Source organism: Aedes aegypti, chromosome 2 (assembly GCF_002204515.2).
Source record: "Aedes aegypti strain LVP_AGWG chromosome 2, AaegL5.0 Primary Assembly, whole genome shotgun sequence".
Taxonomy (NCBI): domain Eukaryota; kingdom Metazoa; phylum Arthropoda; class Insecta; order Diptera; family Culicidae; genus Aedes; species Aedes aegypti.
In genome coordinates this window covers 360,750,853-360,766,574 of record NC_035108.1, presented here as the reverse complement: position 1 = coordinate 360,766,574, position 15,722 = coordinate 360,750,853, and the positions used below count along the sequence as shown (strand labels likewise).

Sequence of the window (15,722 nt, the reverse complement as noted above, 5' to 3'; positions counted from 1 at the left end):
GAGTGGTGTTTGTATGTCACGAAATGGCTTCCGAACGGGTAAACGGATTTGAATATTTTTTTCTCAGTTTTGTTCGTTAAGGGTTCCAACGTGTTTGTGTGTATAAAAGTTCCAGGATGTTCACCGGGAAAGTAGGAAAAACGGGACTGAACGGAACTGTCATTTTGTATGGGACGATTCATAGCGGTTTCAACAGCCTACTTGATGGCAAGACGAAGTTTGCCGGGACCACTAGTACAAAATAAAACTCTTAACAACAGAACGCTTGAATATTCAGTCGTTCTTCCAAAAAACTATCAAAGTTAGCCTGTTTTACGGTACGATGAATGGACCATGATACCCAAAAGATCATGTTGCCATCTCTGATAGAAAAAAATTGCTAGAATTGATATTCCCTTTTTCATTCTTCTCCATATAATTATTTGACTACAGTGATTGTCATTGAAGCTGTAAATATTTTATTTGGATTAGTAGTTCAGTGGGTCAAAAAGGGATGGGAATATAAAGGTGTAAAAATCTAACACAAAACTGTGCAACTGTCACATATACTCCGTGTAAACGATTACTAGAGTGACTTGATAATATCAATAATGGATTTCAAGCACATGGTTTCGGAGATTCAGGGTGATGGGTCATTCGGAGTAAAATGAAAATTCGGGGTAATGGAATCTGGGGATTTGTCATAAAGTGCTGTGCACATCCCTATAATTGGTCATCTTAAAATGTAACGAAATATGTTAGATCACGAGGAAAAACATAACAAAATTCCAAGGTTCATCTTAGTATTAGTTTAGTACTCATTTGAGTATACAATTAACGCTATTTTGGGTAGATTTAAGATCAAAATGTAACACCGACATGTTTATGTTTATTTATGCACCATCGGCTACGCCGTACAGACTGATTTCTTAACTACTACTTAATCTCCGGGGCATCTTTTTCTTAAAAAAAAAAAATGAAAATGCAAATGTTGTAGGGTGCCGGTACCAATGGTTGTAATGTACCAAGAGATTGAACTATGGAATAAAACGTATATTTTTTGATTAAATCGACATGCGCTATTTTTGGTGGATAGATCACCTCTATCATAAATCTTATCATAAATTAAGTTGCATAAGATCACAGGTTATTATTATTCAACACATAATATATGCACGCATATCGCCTCCACTTTTGTACGTAGAAGGCCTTTTCGTGACATCTTATAAGTGAAATGTTGCACATACAAAGCCTCCAGGTGATTTCGTTATACGTGCATTTTGGTTGTCTGGGTAATGTCAATAACGGTGCCGGCTACGTCCTCACGGTCATCGGGAAAAGGAAAGAATGTTAGCGTGACGTCTATTGCTACTAGATACCGAAATCACCTCTGCATCTCCATGGTTTTCACAGAAAGGAGTGTTGTTAGTGGAAGGGTTCAAAAACTACATTCGATCAGGATTCAAATTGATATGTGATGCGATTCATGTAGCCTTAACTTGAAAAATATCTATCAGTGCTTCGACATTTTTTATGACGAACTATTCAAAGGTTGTTTTCTACTAGTAGCGAAAAATAAATAAAAGAATAGGTATTTGTATCTTAAAATTTTAAAAATCAGGAAGGGATTTATAAAATTTTATGCCTCTTTTGCCAAGATTTATAGTGACAAACCATCCATAATTTGTTAACGATCAAATAAATCTAACGTTGCCAAGATACAAATTTGTTTTATCACAAGCACAAAACGAGCTCACCAGTTGGCAATCCATCCTCGACTGAAGTCTCAATTTTGGCATCATCACGCAAAAGCTGGCATATAAAATCAATCCGATAGCACGCGAAAATAAAGTTTCGTTCCTTCGGCTTTCGCAAACACCCAGAAAAATGCGGAAAAGAAAAAAAAATCACTTCAGCGACGCGAAAAACGAATCGCACGCTCTATAAAAACGTAAAGCAGTGGTCCTCAGCCTCACTGATCAGGTGGGTCACTTCAAAACAAGTTGCGGGTCGCATGTTTTGTGAAGATTCATTTTCACAACTTATGGAATTCCAATTTTCTCTTTGCGGTAATTCACTAATTACAACACGCTTCAAGTGTGCGGGAAGTGGTCAGATATAGAGTGACAAGCCTTACAAAAATTTGAAGATGTCATACAAAAAGCTTGACATAGTAGGTGGAGTCGAAAAAGCTTGAATCAGGCGTCACATAATTTTTGCACCATCCCCTGTTATGGAGATGAGTTTTCTGGGATCTGCAAAGCTCTCTTGAAGAAGGCATCACTATCAAAACAATTCAGTATACATTATTAACTTCAAACACCTGGATTCATATGAATTTCAAAGATTGTTATAGCTTAGAACATATTTTATTACTTTCAAGCAAGTCAAAACCCAAAAATTAGTATACCTTGAAGAAATTTCTGAGTTCTGCGTTTCATACAAGACTAGGACACATTTTAATGCCATAAAAGCTTAACGTTGAAGTTACTGCGTAACGACGAACATTTTAAGCAGTTGAGGACATCTTGAGGCACTTGGCCTACCGAAGCATTCTTTATGGACTCAAAATAACTTGAAGATTTGAGGAACCTTGAACAAAAGTATTTAAATAGTGTTATCAAGAACTCACAACTTGCGGGCCACTTGAAATTGACATTCAAATTCCGTACGCGGGCCGCATAAAACCTTCTCAAGCGCCGCATGCAGCCCGCGGTTCGCATTTTGGTGACCAATGACGTAAAGCGTTTTTCATGCGTTGAAAAAGTTTCATTGAAAAATTTTGATTCAACATTTTACGAGCAGGGTCTTTTGTGGCTGCTATGAGGTATCTCTGTCACAAAAATAAAAAAAATTGTGTTTATATGAGTAAAATTTTGAAATTGCTATAAACATTCTGACAAAACTTTTCCTAGCCAAATTGTAGCCAAATTGTGTGGTAATTATTTTTTTGCAACGGGCATTGTTTTTTTTTTAGTAATAATAACTAATTTATACTAATGGATATACTAATGCAAATAGATATCTTTTAGCTCAGTGACCAATCAGGACTGAGCACGCTGTACTTATTCGGTATGTTTCATTGGAAGTAGGGAGCCGGGCCCTATTCTTGACACTTTTGAATTATTTCGGCAGTGGGATTTATTGAAAGCTACTGAGCTCATGCTAAAGTGAATCATGGAAGTGCCCAATTAGCTCTGCACCCTATAAATTGTTTTTTTCACCGTTGGCCTTTGTTAATGACCATTTCATCCCAGCATTTATTTGACGAATCATGAAGTTTGAGGTGTCACATGAATGCTTTTGATATCATTGTGGGAATTACCACCTTCCTTAAGGCTCTCAGAACATATCTGCAGTAAATAAACGGACTATCGAGTCCACAGAGATGATAGGTTCTTAATTCTACTAATGTATAAATTGATTATAAATTAAAATAATATATCGAATATAATTAGTGAATAGGTCAAATGATTTTACAAATTGTATTTGAGTAGTTATTGATCCCAACGTAATCCAGAATATATCCGAATCGGTAAGAAAACTGATTGAAGATTTGGAAATCCCCAAAAACAAACCTTAACGCAAAAGTTAAATTTATTTTCAGTGAGTTACAGGTACAGGCCATTTGCAGTTTCTCTCGATGCATGCAATTATATTCTCCGAAGTGCAATATTTTCGATTACGTGAAGTTGTTACTTAAGCTTTTAATGGAAACATCCACTGTTTGCGGACAAGATTGAAACACACCATGTGATGCTTTTTGATAAGCATCATAAGACAGACGCCGTGCCGGTGGCATCTCGTTAAATATGCACAAAAATTCCAACCTCGAAGCCCTTTCACTTTCCAAAACTTGCAGTGCATCGCGTTTCCAACAGAAGATGCTGCAGCAAAGTAAACAAAAATCTTCGGCAGCATCATCATCATCAATGGGTGTTTCTCGGCATCTTTCCATCAATGATAATCGACCGCCCACAGTTGGTACAGCATACGACCCTTGTTTTGATATTTTTTGATTGGTTTCCAGTTAACTGTAAGAACTGGTTGTTGCATAACGAAAAGTTGTGAACAAAAACTTCTCGTCACATGATTTTCACAACAGTTCGGCCTCCGACTAGCGCCTTGTTCCATTCTTTCCGATCTGTCGACACACCATAGAGACAATGGAAGAACGTAAGCTCGAAGCATTTGTTAAACGATTTCGCAGTACACCTTAAGGGGGCTAAGATTTCCCACTGGTCTTTCAGCGACGGACATGACCAAAAGAATTTATTCAACATGAACAGCCCCTATAGAAATCAAGTCATTTTCATGACCCAGTCGTGTCGAAGCGGTTGTGCACAATGTTGAGTCGGTTTGGCATTGTTTCTCATACCTGGGTGCTAGTGCAATGGCCAGTGGCTAATTCTCTCACGAACAGACACTCACCGCCACGATTCGATCTATTAATTTGAACAATTTCGTGATGAGATTGGACGGATACTTCCTCGTCGAGAAGGGGAATCGTAATTTCACGGCATCAATCAGGCGACTCAGTTTAATGGCCAGCGGAATTGAAATGATGCCGTTGGCATCGTCATCGATTATTTGTAGAGTGATCCATTAGTATAGTCTTGAACTTAGTCTTGAATATAAGTTTGATAGCTGGAATTTTAGCCTATAGTTTATGAAGCTGGGCACAGTTAAAGAGGGGATTATAAAAATCTTCGCATAATTCCACAAACGTAGCCCCAATTAATGATGCGTCAGATAACGGTAAGCTTGAATGGTTTTCGAGAGTGTATTTCGAACATTGGAGATAACGATACGTGCATGATGACCGTTTGTGAACATTTTATTATTAGCCCAAATTATTATCAATACAAGTGATTTACAACCCACCCGAGAGCGCGAATTTATTGGAAAATGAAACTGGTTAAAGGCGTTGGGATTGTTTGGGTTCTTCCATATCGAAGTGATTAGAAAGCGAGATTTGGTGAGTTATGTGTCACTTGATTCGACGATAATTCGGTGCAAACCAAACTGGGTAGAATTTGTCTCGACATTTCTGTATCCATTTTGTAATTGTAGTTGCTGTGACATGACCAATCAGTGCTACAGGTTCTTTATCAATGTTTGTCCAACGATGGCGATAATTAACGATTCAGAACAAATCGATGTCGATCATTGCCAACAGTCACTTTCTACTGATCAACCAGTTGCCAAAAATCGGAAACAAATGGTTTGTTTTGTTATGCTTGTTGATCATCCTAAATGTTATAATATTATTTAGATATTCCCGGAATATAAGGACAAGTTGTAGTTTTGTTGATAATCAACAAGGGTAGGATTTATAAGTAAAATAATGTTTCAATATAGCGCACTCTAGATTAAGTCAGAAAACTAGCTTTCTTTGGCCCACCGTATGTGAACATCTATCTTCTTTTTCTATATCTTCTATATAAATAAAAATGAAGTGGTGTTTGTATGTCACGAAATGGCCTGAGAACGGGTCAACGGATTTGAATAATTTTTTGTCCGTTTTGTTCGTCAAGGGTTCCGACGTGTTTGTGCGTATAAAAATCCCAGGATATTTAAAGAGAAAATCGGAAAAACGAGCGTCTATGAAACTGTCATTTTGTATGGGACGATTCATAGCATTTTTCAACAACCTACTTGATGGCAAGACGAAGTTTGCCGGGACCACTAGTGAGAAATAAAAAACTCTAAATCGATCGCTTAAAAATGAATGGTTTAAAACTTTGCTGAAGAATGTTTACCATATTTTTTTTGCAAATGAAAACGTTAACATTGTGAGCTCTATGCGAATTTTGACCACACTTAATGTAAGACAGAATTGTCTAAAATTTTACTACTAAGCTCCAAATACATCTTTCGTAGTAAATCTATTTGCTGGACAACTGTTCAATGGAATCTATTTTGTTCTTTTGTAATTATTGTGTTCGTTATCAGACTTTAGGGTAGTACCCTTGAAAGATTTCCGAAAGGGTACTTGACACATTCCTTGCAACACTCATGGTGCAATTTAAATGTACTTCTCTTCCTGACAGTAGCTTCAAACAGATTCAAATGTTTTCTACTGTGTCCTTCAATCTAATGATCTAATCTATCTATTCTTGCTCGCAAAAATGGAGGATTTCTTGTCATGCTTCTAAAAAACAAACGAACGGGCGCCTTATGAACTCGAGATCAAGCAAAAATATATAGTCTTTCTAGCTCTAAACTGAATAGCGTCTTCCGCTTTTTCACTAGCGCTGCCTTTCCTATACGTTAAACCTAATGTGCGCTGTATAGGTCTTAAGATGTACTATACAGCGCACTACTCCCAACATTAGGTTTAACGTACAGCAAAGGCTGCGCTAATAAAAAAGGGATAGGCCATTCAATTAAGTGCTAGAAGGAGTAAACCATGAACTTGATCATTCTTAGATGAATGTGTTACCTGTTTTCATGAACTTTCATTAAAATGTGCCGGTAATTCACGGTGTATTTTTAACAGTTCACGTTTCCTGGAACTCTGTTTTGAGCGTGTATACTGTTGAAATAGTAAATCCACGTTCCTGATCTTCTTTTTGAGCTTCCCACTAGCCACAACTGTCTGTTAAAATGTGCAAAAATGTGGAATTCAGATGAGATTGGGCAAAAAGAATCAGAGCCGTTCAAAAGATCCGGACCACTCAAAAGAACGAGTGATCCGTGGATCTACATCAATTAATTTGATAAAAACCTCGCCCACAATATTTTGGCAATTCACTCGGTCCGTAGCCGCTTTTCTCCACCCTCGACAGCGACCTACGCTCTCTAGGTCTTGGTGCACCTGGTCAGTCCACCTCTCGCTGCGCTCCACGCCTTCTTGTTCCGACCGAATATGAAGCGAACACCATCTTTACAGGGCTGTTGGCCAGCATTCTTGCAACATGCCCTGCCCAGCGTATCCTTCCTGCTTTGGCTACCTTCTGGATACTGGGTTCGTCAAAGAGTTAGGCGACCTCGTGATTCATTCTTCGCCGCCACACACCATTTTGCTGCACGCCGCCGAAAATCGTCCTTAGCAATTGGCGTTCGAAAACCCCAAGAGCTTGTAAGTCCTCCTATAGCATAGTCCACGTCTCATGCCCGTAGAGTGAGTACGGGGGTGGTACGTGCATTTGGTACGGGGGTGAATCTTTCACTGCGGTCACTGAAGCCCATAGTAGGCACGACTTTCACAGATGATGCGCCTTTGTATTTCTCGACTAACATTTTTGCCAGCCATCAGCAAGGATCCTAGGTAGACGAACTCGAAGGTTTCCCCGTCCATCGTGACAGTGCTTCCAGTATGTACTTTGATTTCGACGCATACACCATTAGCCCGATTCTTGTTTCTTCGCGTTTCAGTCGGGTGAACAAGTCTGCCGCCGTTTCAAATTTACTCCCAATAATATCCATGTCGTCCGCGAAGCAAAAAAAAAAAGTCCGGATCTCGTGAAAACCGTGCCTTGACTGTTAAGTCCGGTTCTCAGCACACCTTCAAGCACAATATTGAACAACGGACACGAAAGTCCATTGCTCTGTTGAAGAGTTCGCCTGAGATCTTCACGCAGTTTTGCACGCCGTCCATCGTTGCTCTAATCAGTCTTGTGAGCTTCCCAGGAAAGATGTTCTCGTCCATCCATGATCTTTTATAGCTGTACATGGTCAATATTTCTGTGTGCGTTTGAAATGCAAATATCAAATGCGGGAACAGCAAATGCGGTAAGATTTTTAACAAGGAAAGCGAAGTCAAAATTTGATTTTATTTGCTAGGTTGGCGGTGATATGGATCATAGTTGCCATGTATCCTTTGATTACTTTGTGTTACCGTATTTGAAGCTCAGTTAGACTGGATTTGCACGTCAAACGCAAACAGCAATACTGTCGTATGCCACCTTAAAAATGATGAACAGATGCTGCGTAGGGACCTGGTACTTACGGCATTTCTAGAGCATTTGCCGCACGGAAAAGATCTGGTCCGTTGCCGATGAAACCTGCTTGATAACTTCCCATGAACTCGTTTGCTATAGGTGATAGACGACGGAAGAGAATCTGGGATAGCACTTTGTAGGCGGCGTTTAGGATAGTGATTGCACAAAAATTTTCACACTCTAGTTTGTCGCCCTTTTTGTAGATAAAGCATATAACTTCTAATTTTCACTCCTCCGGTAGCTGCTTTGTTTCCCAGTTTCTGATTATCAGCCGATGCAGACAATCGGCCAACCTGTCCGGGCCCATCTTGAAGAGTAAGGCTCCGATACCATCCTTGCCAGTGGTCTTATTGTTTTTGAGCTGTTGAATGGCATCCTTAACTTCCCCCATCGTGGGAGATGGTTGGTTTCCACTGTCCGCTGTGCTGGCGTAGCCTTCACCTCCTATGCCTGTGTCCATTGCGGTGTTCATCGTAATGCTGCTTCCACCTTTCAATCACCTCGCGTCCGTTCGTCAAGATGCTCTTTATCGTTCCACGTTTAGCCGCGTACCATGCTGCAGCATTGCAGCTCGCTCCGCATTATTCTCCTACAAAACATCCTGGCACTCCTCGTCGTACCAATCGTTTCTTGAACTCCGTTCAATATATCCTACAATGCTTTCGGCAGCGTCGTTAATGGCTCTCTGGTAACCATGATCACATAAATAACATGGCACCACCTAAATGTCAACTAGTGAACTCATGCATTGAGTTTGTAAACAAGCTGTGCATGATGAACAGAAACCACTCAAATGTGTGGTAAAAAGTAAACTGCCATTATGTTTTTATTTTTTGTGACATTTGAGAAAAAACTGCTGTCCTCAAAAAACATCAAGCTACCTATCATGTAGAATCTAAATTTGACATATTTTTTGGAAACAAATCAAAAACCCAATAGTGAGTTAAAGTTTATAGTGAGAACAATAAATGGTACAGCCTTACAGGAAAAAATCATCAAAAATATACTCTATTGCTTTATTGCACATCATAAGTTGGTCCATTCGAGAGACCTTCCTAAGTCTCGCAAGGAGGGACTAAAAAGCAAAGCCATGCACCAAATCCCCGGTGCTGAAGGTATCTGGTTCCGGTTCCCGGTCGTTCCAGGATCCTTTCGTAATGTAAATTTCCTTGATTTCCATGGAATAGAGTATTATCGTTCCTGCAACACGATACAAATGTGAAAATTTGACAAAGAAAACTCTCAGTGAATAATTGTGGAAGTGCTCATAGAAAACATAGCTGAGAAACATACTCTTTCCAAGTTGAGACGTAACGTCAGAAAGAAGATGAATTCTAATATTCAAATGATCACTTCGATGGATTTTCAAAACCATAGTGCTACTTTCTCTGAATACTACATCCACATAACATATCAGCAACTCCATGGTAAATACAATATAATATGTATTCCGTTACATAGCAGAACAAAACCCAAGTCACTCGTATGGAAGACAGACCTTTCCTATACCCATCAGAATCAACCCATTCCTCGCGCTTTCTACACACGTATGCAAACTGTCATAAGTCGCTTCACTCGGCCCCGTTGCAGTCGATTTATAAATAGCATAATGCTGACAGCACTATAATACACTAGCTACTTCTGCATCAAGCGAGTTGTTCACCTCCCCGAATTGAAAGGGTAAAATGTTGACATTCACTAAAAGCATGCTTGTTATGCTCCATAAATACCGAATGAGTGCAAGCTTTTACTGGATAAATCAAGGTCAAAGTGTCAGTAGGTAGTTTGCGTTCGCTTACCTTCCATTCCCAGTGCCAGCTGGCGCAATTTCGAGTTCAGATTTATGTAATCCATTCCGATTGGGATCTAATAGTGTATCAATTCGCAGTGGACCGCCCACTATCGTTAGCAGTTACCCCCTCTAGGGATGTATCTATATTACGCTTCAGCTTCTGAATTAGCAGCTTTGAACGTGAATCACTCTCTTCTGCCGTTTTCCATACCGTACAAACATCGATTTTCCATTAGCAATGCTATCCTTTTGGCTTTCACTAGAAAGGATTCACGACACACTTAGAGCACTAACAAACTGAATTCTATCCACTCAGCTCCGTTATCATACAAAATATGCAATGTGGGTGCAATAATCCCCAACGCTTTTCACGCAATTCCCACAAACTGCACACTAATCAGCCGGAAGAATCCGCCAAACGATCGTGCCCAGAGCAATGAGCAACAACGGTCAATTCCGCGAGGCGCCAGAAAATTGCCTTCAGTACGCGCGCACCCCGATCGCCCCAACATACGTTCGCTCGAAACGCACTACGGTCTTGGACTGAGGCAAGAGCTATGCCAGCGATGATGGTTGGCAGCGATATTGTATCCATGCATACAATGCTGTGGCCACTGAAGGTATGCGATATTTCGAATGATTCTATCGAAAGCAGTTCGAAATAAAATACCTCTTGATTTCATGGAATCCAGTGAGGCGATTTTTTTGTTTTCCTACTTCGTTTGGCTACGTTAAATCGAAAAAAAATACTTGAAGGAATTTATCAGTTTAACCGAAATGAAACGGAATTTTTCGAAATGTAAAGTAGGATTGCTAACAAAATATGCATTCAAAATATTCTGTAATTGTTAAACGACATTCTTAAGTTTTCAAATTGTGACTCTCCACTAACAATTGGTTTCAATGGAAAAATGTTCTATGAGGTGGTTTACCCCTCTGATTCAAATTGCTACCAACTTCAAATTCCAGACACCTTATACAAACAATTTGACACGAAATGTTTCAATATTTCAAAAGTTCCCTCTTTTGAGGTAGGGAAAGTGTACCAGTTATGGCTATAGTGGTTCCCTATTTGGCCATATGTGTTTTCTCGAAAACTTTTACATTTTGAATATTTTATAATGTTTCAACATCAAGATTCATTTGATATCAAACTACTGAAACGCACAGAATGATTAAAAATATGAAAATAATCAAATTATCACGTATGGCGAAATAGGGAACCATTATGTCCATAACTGGTACACCTACCCTATTTTTCAATAAGCGAAATTAAAATCTTCCCCACACCATTCGAAAGTTGAATGTTCTCATAGCTCGATAACGCTGAGAAATCATACAGAGATTGATTCTATGTGCTTTATGATGTGTTATATTTTACTGAGGCCTCAAGTGTCGTAATGTAAATCGAAACAGTATTTAATTATTTCGTGTTTTTCGGATAAAGTTATTAAAACATAAAACATATTTTGGAATTACTTTATCTAATGAATCATACCGTTTTGCATAAAAATGGCATAACCAACAATCTTTCACCATATTTTTTTTTCTTTATTTCTTCTACTCAAAAAATGTTTTTGAACTGCAATAATGCTTTAAATTTGTGAGCAGTGATGTGCGTTGTTTGAATTTGTGGGCAGTGTTGTGATAGTATTATCGCGTATCTGTGGAGTATGACAGAAATCCTAAATCAACACAATGTGACTTACCATCCAAATTTTCTTAGTGGTTTCCATTTCACAAGGTCTTCGCGAGGGATTTAAAAAACGACAACAATCTCCATTTTCTTCTGAGGGATTCTCAAGGAGTTTTCAGAGGATTCATAGAGGATCCTAGAAAAGTCTGAGGGGTTTTCAGTTTCTTGAGGATTCCCAGAGCATTTCCAGTGGACCACAAGTAGTTTGTCAGTGGTTCCTATGCAGCTGCCAGGGGCTACCAATGATCTTCAATGGATGCCCAGGATTCCCTAGCCGAATTTCTGGGCAAATAATATTGGGAATCCTTTGGAAACTCTGAAATACTATTGGGCTACCTTGCAGAACGCTTTAGAAGTCCTCAAGAACTCTGAAATGGTTTTTCTCTTTTGAACATTTTCATTAATAATTTCTCATTTTTATGGTGCGTTTATTTAGCTGCTCCGGAAACCAACTTCGTAACCCATTGAAAACCTTTGGGAATGCTTTGCAAACTCATGAAAATGCTTTAATAAACCTTGGTTCTTCTTTGAGAATATTTAAAGTGAATTCGTTATCCAATCCGAAACCATGTTTTAAGCACTAAATCACTTTACGAATTTTCTTGAACATAGATTCCAGTGCAAAAACTGCAAAAAGTAAATGAGTTATAGATATTGTCCAGAACACTAAGCCGTCCTCCTTTGTTTCGATACGTCAAATACTAGAATTTATCGTATATCGTTTCATATCGACATAAAGCAACATACATATCACATACCATTAGCTGGCCACGACGTCGTGCCGGACATCGGAACCATGGCAATAGCAAGCAACAGAAATATCGTCATCATCATCATCATTAGCTCCAGCAGGTAAGCCCATAGGGAAGGTCAATACACACTAACCAACGGTAAAGAGCTATGCAATAGACGTCATCGACAACATTTCTGTGGCCCTCAGCTCTCCGAGCAGGGGGCTTTCGCTCTCTCGCTCTCTGAGGGGAGGAAGATGGTACCAAAAGCTACATTCAACATTTTCAATGTTATCTGTGATTGAATTAACACTGTTATACCCAAAATGTTATTTTTGATCTAAATATCTTTTTTCGCTATCTAAAATCGATCTATCAGGTATCAGAACGTCGGCTCGGGTGGCACGTTCCCCTCAAGATGGGAGATTTGTGCCTCGCCTAATTATAGCCTATGTCATCATCTACCCGTTGAAGAATAAGGAATATGGAAAGGAGAAAAAGGAAGGAAAGGAAAAGGAAGCGGGTGGAAGAAAAGTCCTTCGAAAGAACAAATGAAAAACGGTTGACCGCAAGAGAGCATAAAGCTCATAAAGCCTCCTAGAGACCAATGCTTTTTCAAAAGAAAGCTAAAGCAGACATAGTCTGCGATGACATACTATTAGGTGTATGGAAACCTCAAAGGTAAAAGCAAATGGTTAGTCTACAACCAAAGAAAGCTAAATGTATGGAAATAACCCATACATTTTAGCAAAAAATTGAAGAAAGACTTACCAAACGCCAGGGCATTGAATTAATGATGGGATTTGGCAGATGATTTCTGCTGGTTTTGCTGATAAATTTTTGCAAACACCTTGTCAAACGCGTAGTTTAGACGAAATTGGATTTTCTCCAAAAATTGTAAGGAATCGTTGTCAATACAACAGATGACCAATTGATCTCCAGCAGAAGTCAACTTTGTTCTGACAATCCGCCAACGATCAATTGGAATAGAAGAATTCTGATATTTTAAACGTCGCAAAATATCAGCATCCTTCAAATGTTCACTAGCATCCCAGGGAATGATCATGCTAATTTTTGTTTGATGCAATGAATACGGTTCAATTTTGAACTGGAAATCACCAGCTTTCTCATTTATTGACCCAAGTATCAGTTTAAGCCAATCACAACTTTCTTCATTGTCCGGCGCAAACCAAACAACTCCAAATCTGAGACCGACTCCACTGAAACTTGGGACAAAGGAGCTAGCTGCTGATGAATAGAGACTGGTGTTTAAGTCTCGGATCAAAGCGTCTTTTAACGCATTGGTGAATTGTCCATTTTCGAGACGAACTTGAATACGGAGCTTATCACTGTTTGACGCACTTTCTTTTCCAGAAGAACCTGCTTGAAGAGACTTCGAAGGCAAATCTCTCTTTTCTGAAGACTTTGTTTCCGTCTTCTGATTGAACTTTGCAGTTTTGTTAGGCTCTGATATTAAATCAGAACACAAATCACTCACAGCTGTAAAAGGGACTTGCTTGTCCCCAATCACGGAAGGTGTATCCTTATTGGAACGCAAATCGCCAACATCAGCACCCTGCATACCTTCAGTTGCTGTATAGTTATTTGCGGCCATTGTAAAAAATGGAAGCGATGGATGACGGTGATCTGATCTCGATGATGTCTAAAACCGAAAAGAGTGTGCAGGCAGCTTCACAACTCCGAAAAGCCTATTGCTCAGTTTCAACACTACGATATTTGAACAATATGCGTTAGTTGCACTGTGTGCATGAGAAGCAAATGTGTGAATACAAAATAACTCAGGAGATAAATCTAAGGCTGTGTGGGAATGAGCGCTACGCTCTTGTTAAATGATTCGTGATCGGTCCTAAATGACGTAACGGCTAAAAATGTATGATGAAATTTAAATGCACTTGTGAAAATGACTAGATATGCAATACAATATTTTGTTTGACATAAAAAAAAAATAAAAAAAAACCTATTTTTATGGCCGTTCATTTTAGAACGATCAACAAATCACTCTGAAACGCGACCAAGTCGAGCATCTAATAGCAAAAGAAAATTGCACAAACCAGATGGTGTAAACCAACCTGAACCATACAAGCAAGAAAAGATGTGTGAGAGATGTTCTGATGGCCAGATCACAATCTAACACATCTCGGAATCTCTTAAGAGAAAGAACGACTACATCGTTATAAGGAAAAAATACTACAGTATCACTGCTGAAAGCTTTTGGATAATCAGCAGCGACATAAATGTACAGGTGAGCTCTAAAAGCATCATTGTATCAGGGTAAACGTGTGATACAAAAGTAGTCACAGTTGACTGATAGTAGCTCAGCAAGTTCATGAGTACGCAATACAGATCAAAGTCACTCGGGAAATAAATTCCTAGATTAAATAGTATATGCAATACTTACGACACCACCACATGCATTTTGAAATGTGATGGTGTACTTGACGACCATATTAAAATGGTAATATAGAATTAGGAAGCATTTCACTACACAATTTCTCAGCTAAATATTGCCCGTTCTTTAGCACTACACTTATTCTAGATACCATGAAGTATCTCAATCACTGTCGCACTAAAACAACGGAATGAGCGATTTTATCGCAGAAAATCGCATTAAAACGACCGAGCTTCAGTGAAGCACGTCCACTACCCTTCACACTATCACCACTCTGCAATAGACGTCATCGACAACATTTCTGTGGCCCTCAGCTCTCCGAGCAGGGGGCTTTCGCTCTCTCGCTCTCTGAGGGGAGGAAGATGGTACCAAAAGCTACATTCAACATTTTCAATGTTATCTGTGATTGAATTAACACTGTTATACCCAAAATGTTATTTTTGATCTAAATATCTTTTTTCGCTATCTAAAATCGATCTAAGTCAGATTTTTACAATGATTCATTTCTATTCGCAAATGTTTGAATTTTGGTTTTTGATTTTTATTTATTTTTTATTCATTTTTTCAAAGACATCAATTTTATGGTTTCCAAGTTTTTATAATACTAAATGAACTTTTATAGCAGTCGAAAATATTTTTTTTCTTACAGTTTGCAGTATATTTAGCCTTACCAGGTGGACAAATATGAAATATACGATTTATATATTATATCACTTGAAATAATTAAATTTTTCAAACATTTTTCAAATTATAAAAATGTATAGAAATTGATAAAAATAACCTTCAAATATGCGTGTTATGGTCCTACTTATTCAATGCTTTGAGAAAATACAAAAGATCCCAAAGGGTTGCTCGTCTTGAGGCGGAATTGAATATTAAAAAGTTAATTTATTCAAATTATTTTGTTTGTTAGATGCTACCGGTTCTTAACCCAAACAATGAAAAAAAAAAAAAAATACAGGATAATTCCCTGAAAAATAATAAGTAACTATTTATTTACCAGGTATTTTATTGATAATAAGTCTTCGAGCTGTTTAGTGGAATCCCTATTATAGAAAGAAAACCGAGTTTAAGTTCATTTAAGACAATCAATTTTAAAACAGTTCTAACTGAAAATGGGTAAATATTTCGATAAAAGTTTGTTTAGTAAAATTAAAGCCTATATTTG

At 38.5% G+C, this 15,722-nt stretch overlaps 1 protein-coding gene across 5 annotated transcripts in view; it reads right to left on the bottom strand.

Moving 5' to 3' along the window:
• The window catches only part of LOC5567743 (protein spire), a 581,954-nt gene that overhangs the window by 85,446 nt on the left and 480,786 nt on the right, over positions 1-15,722 (bottom strand). The gene's annotated exons all lie outside the window — the stretch shown is intronic.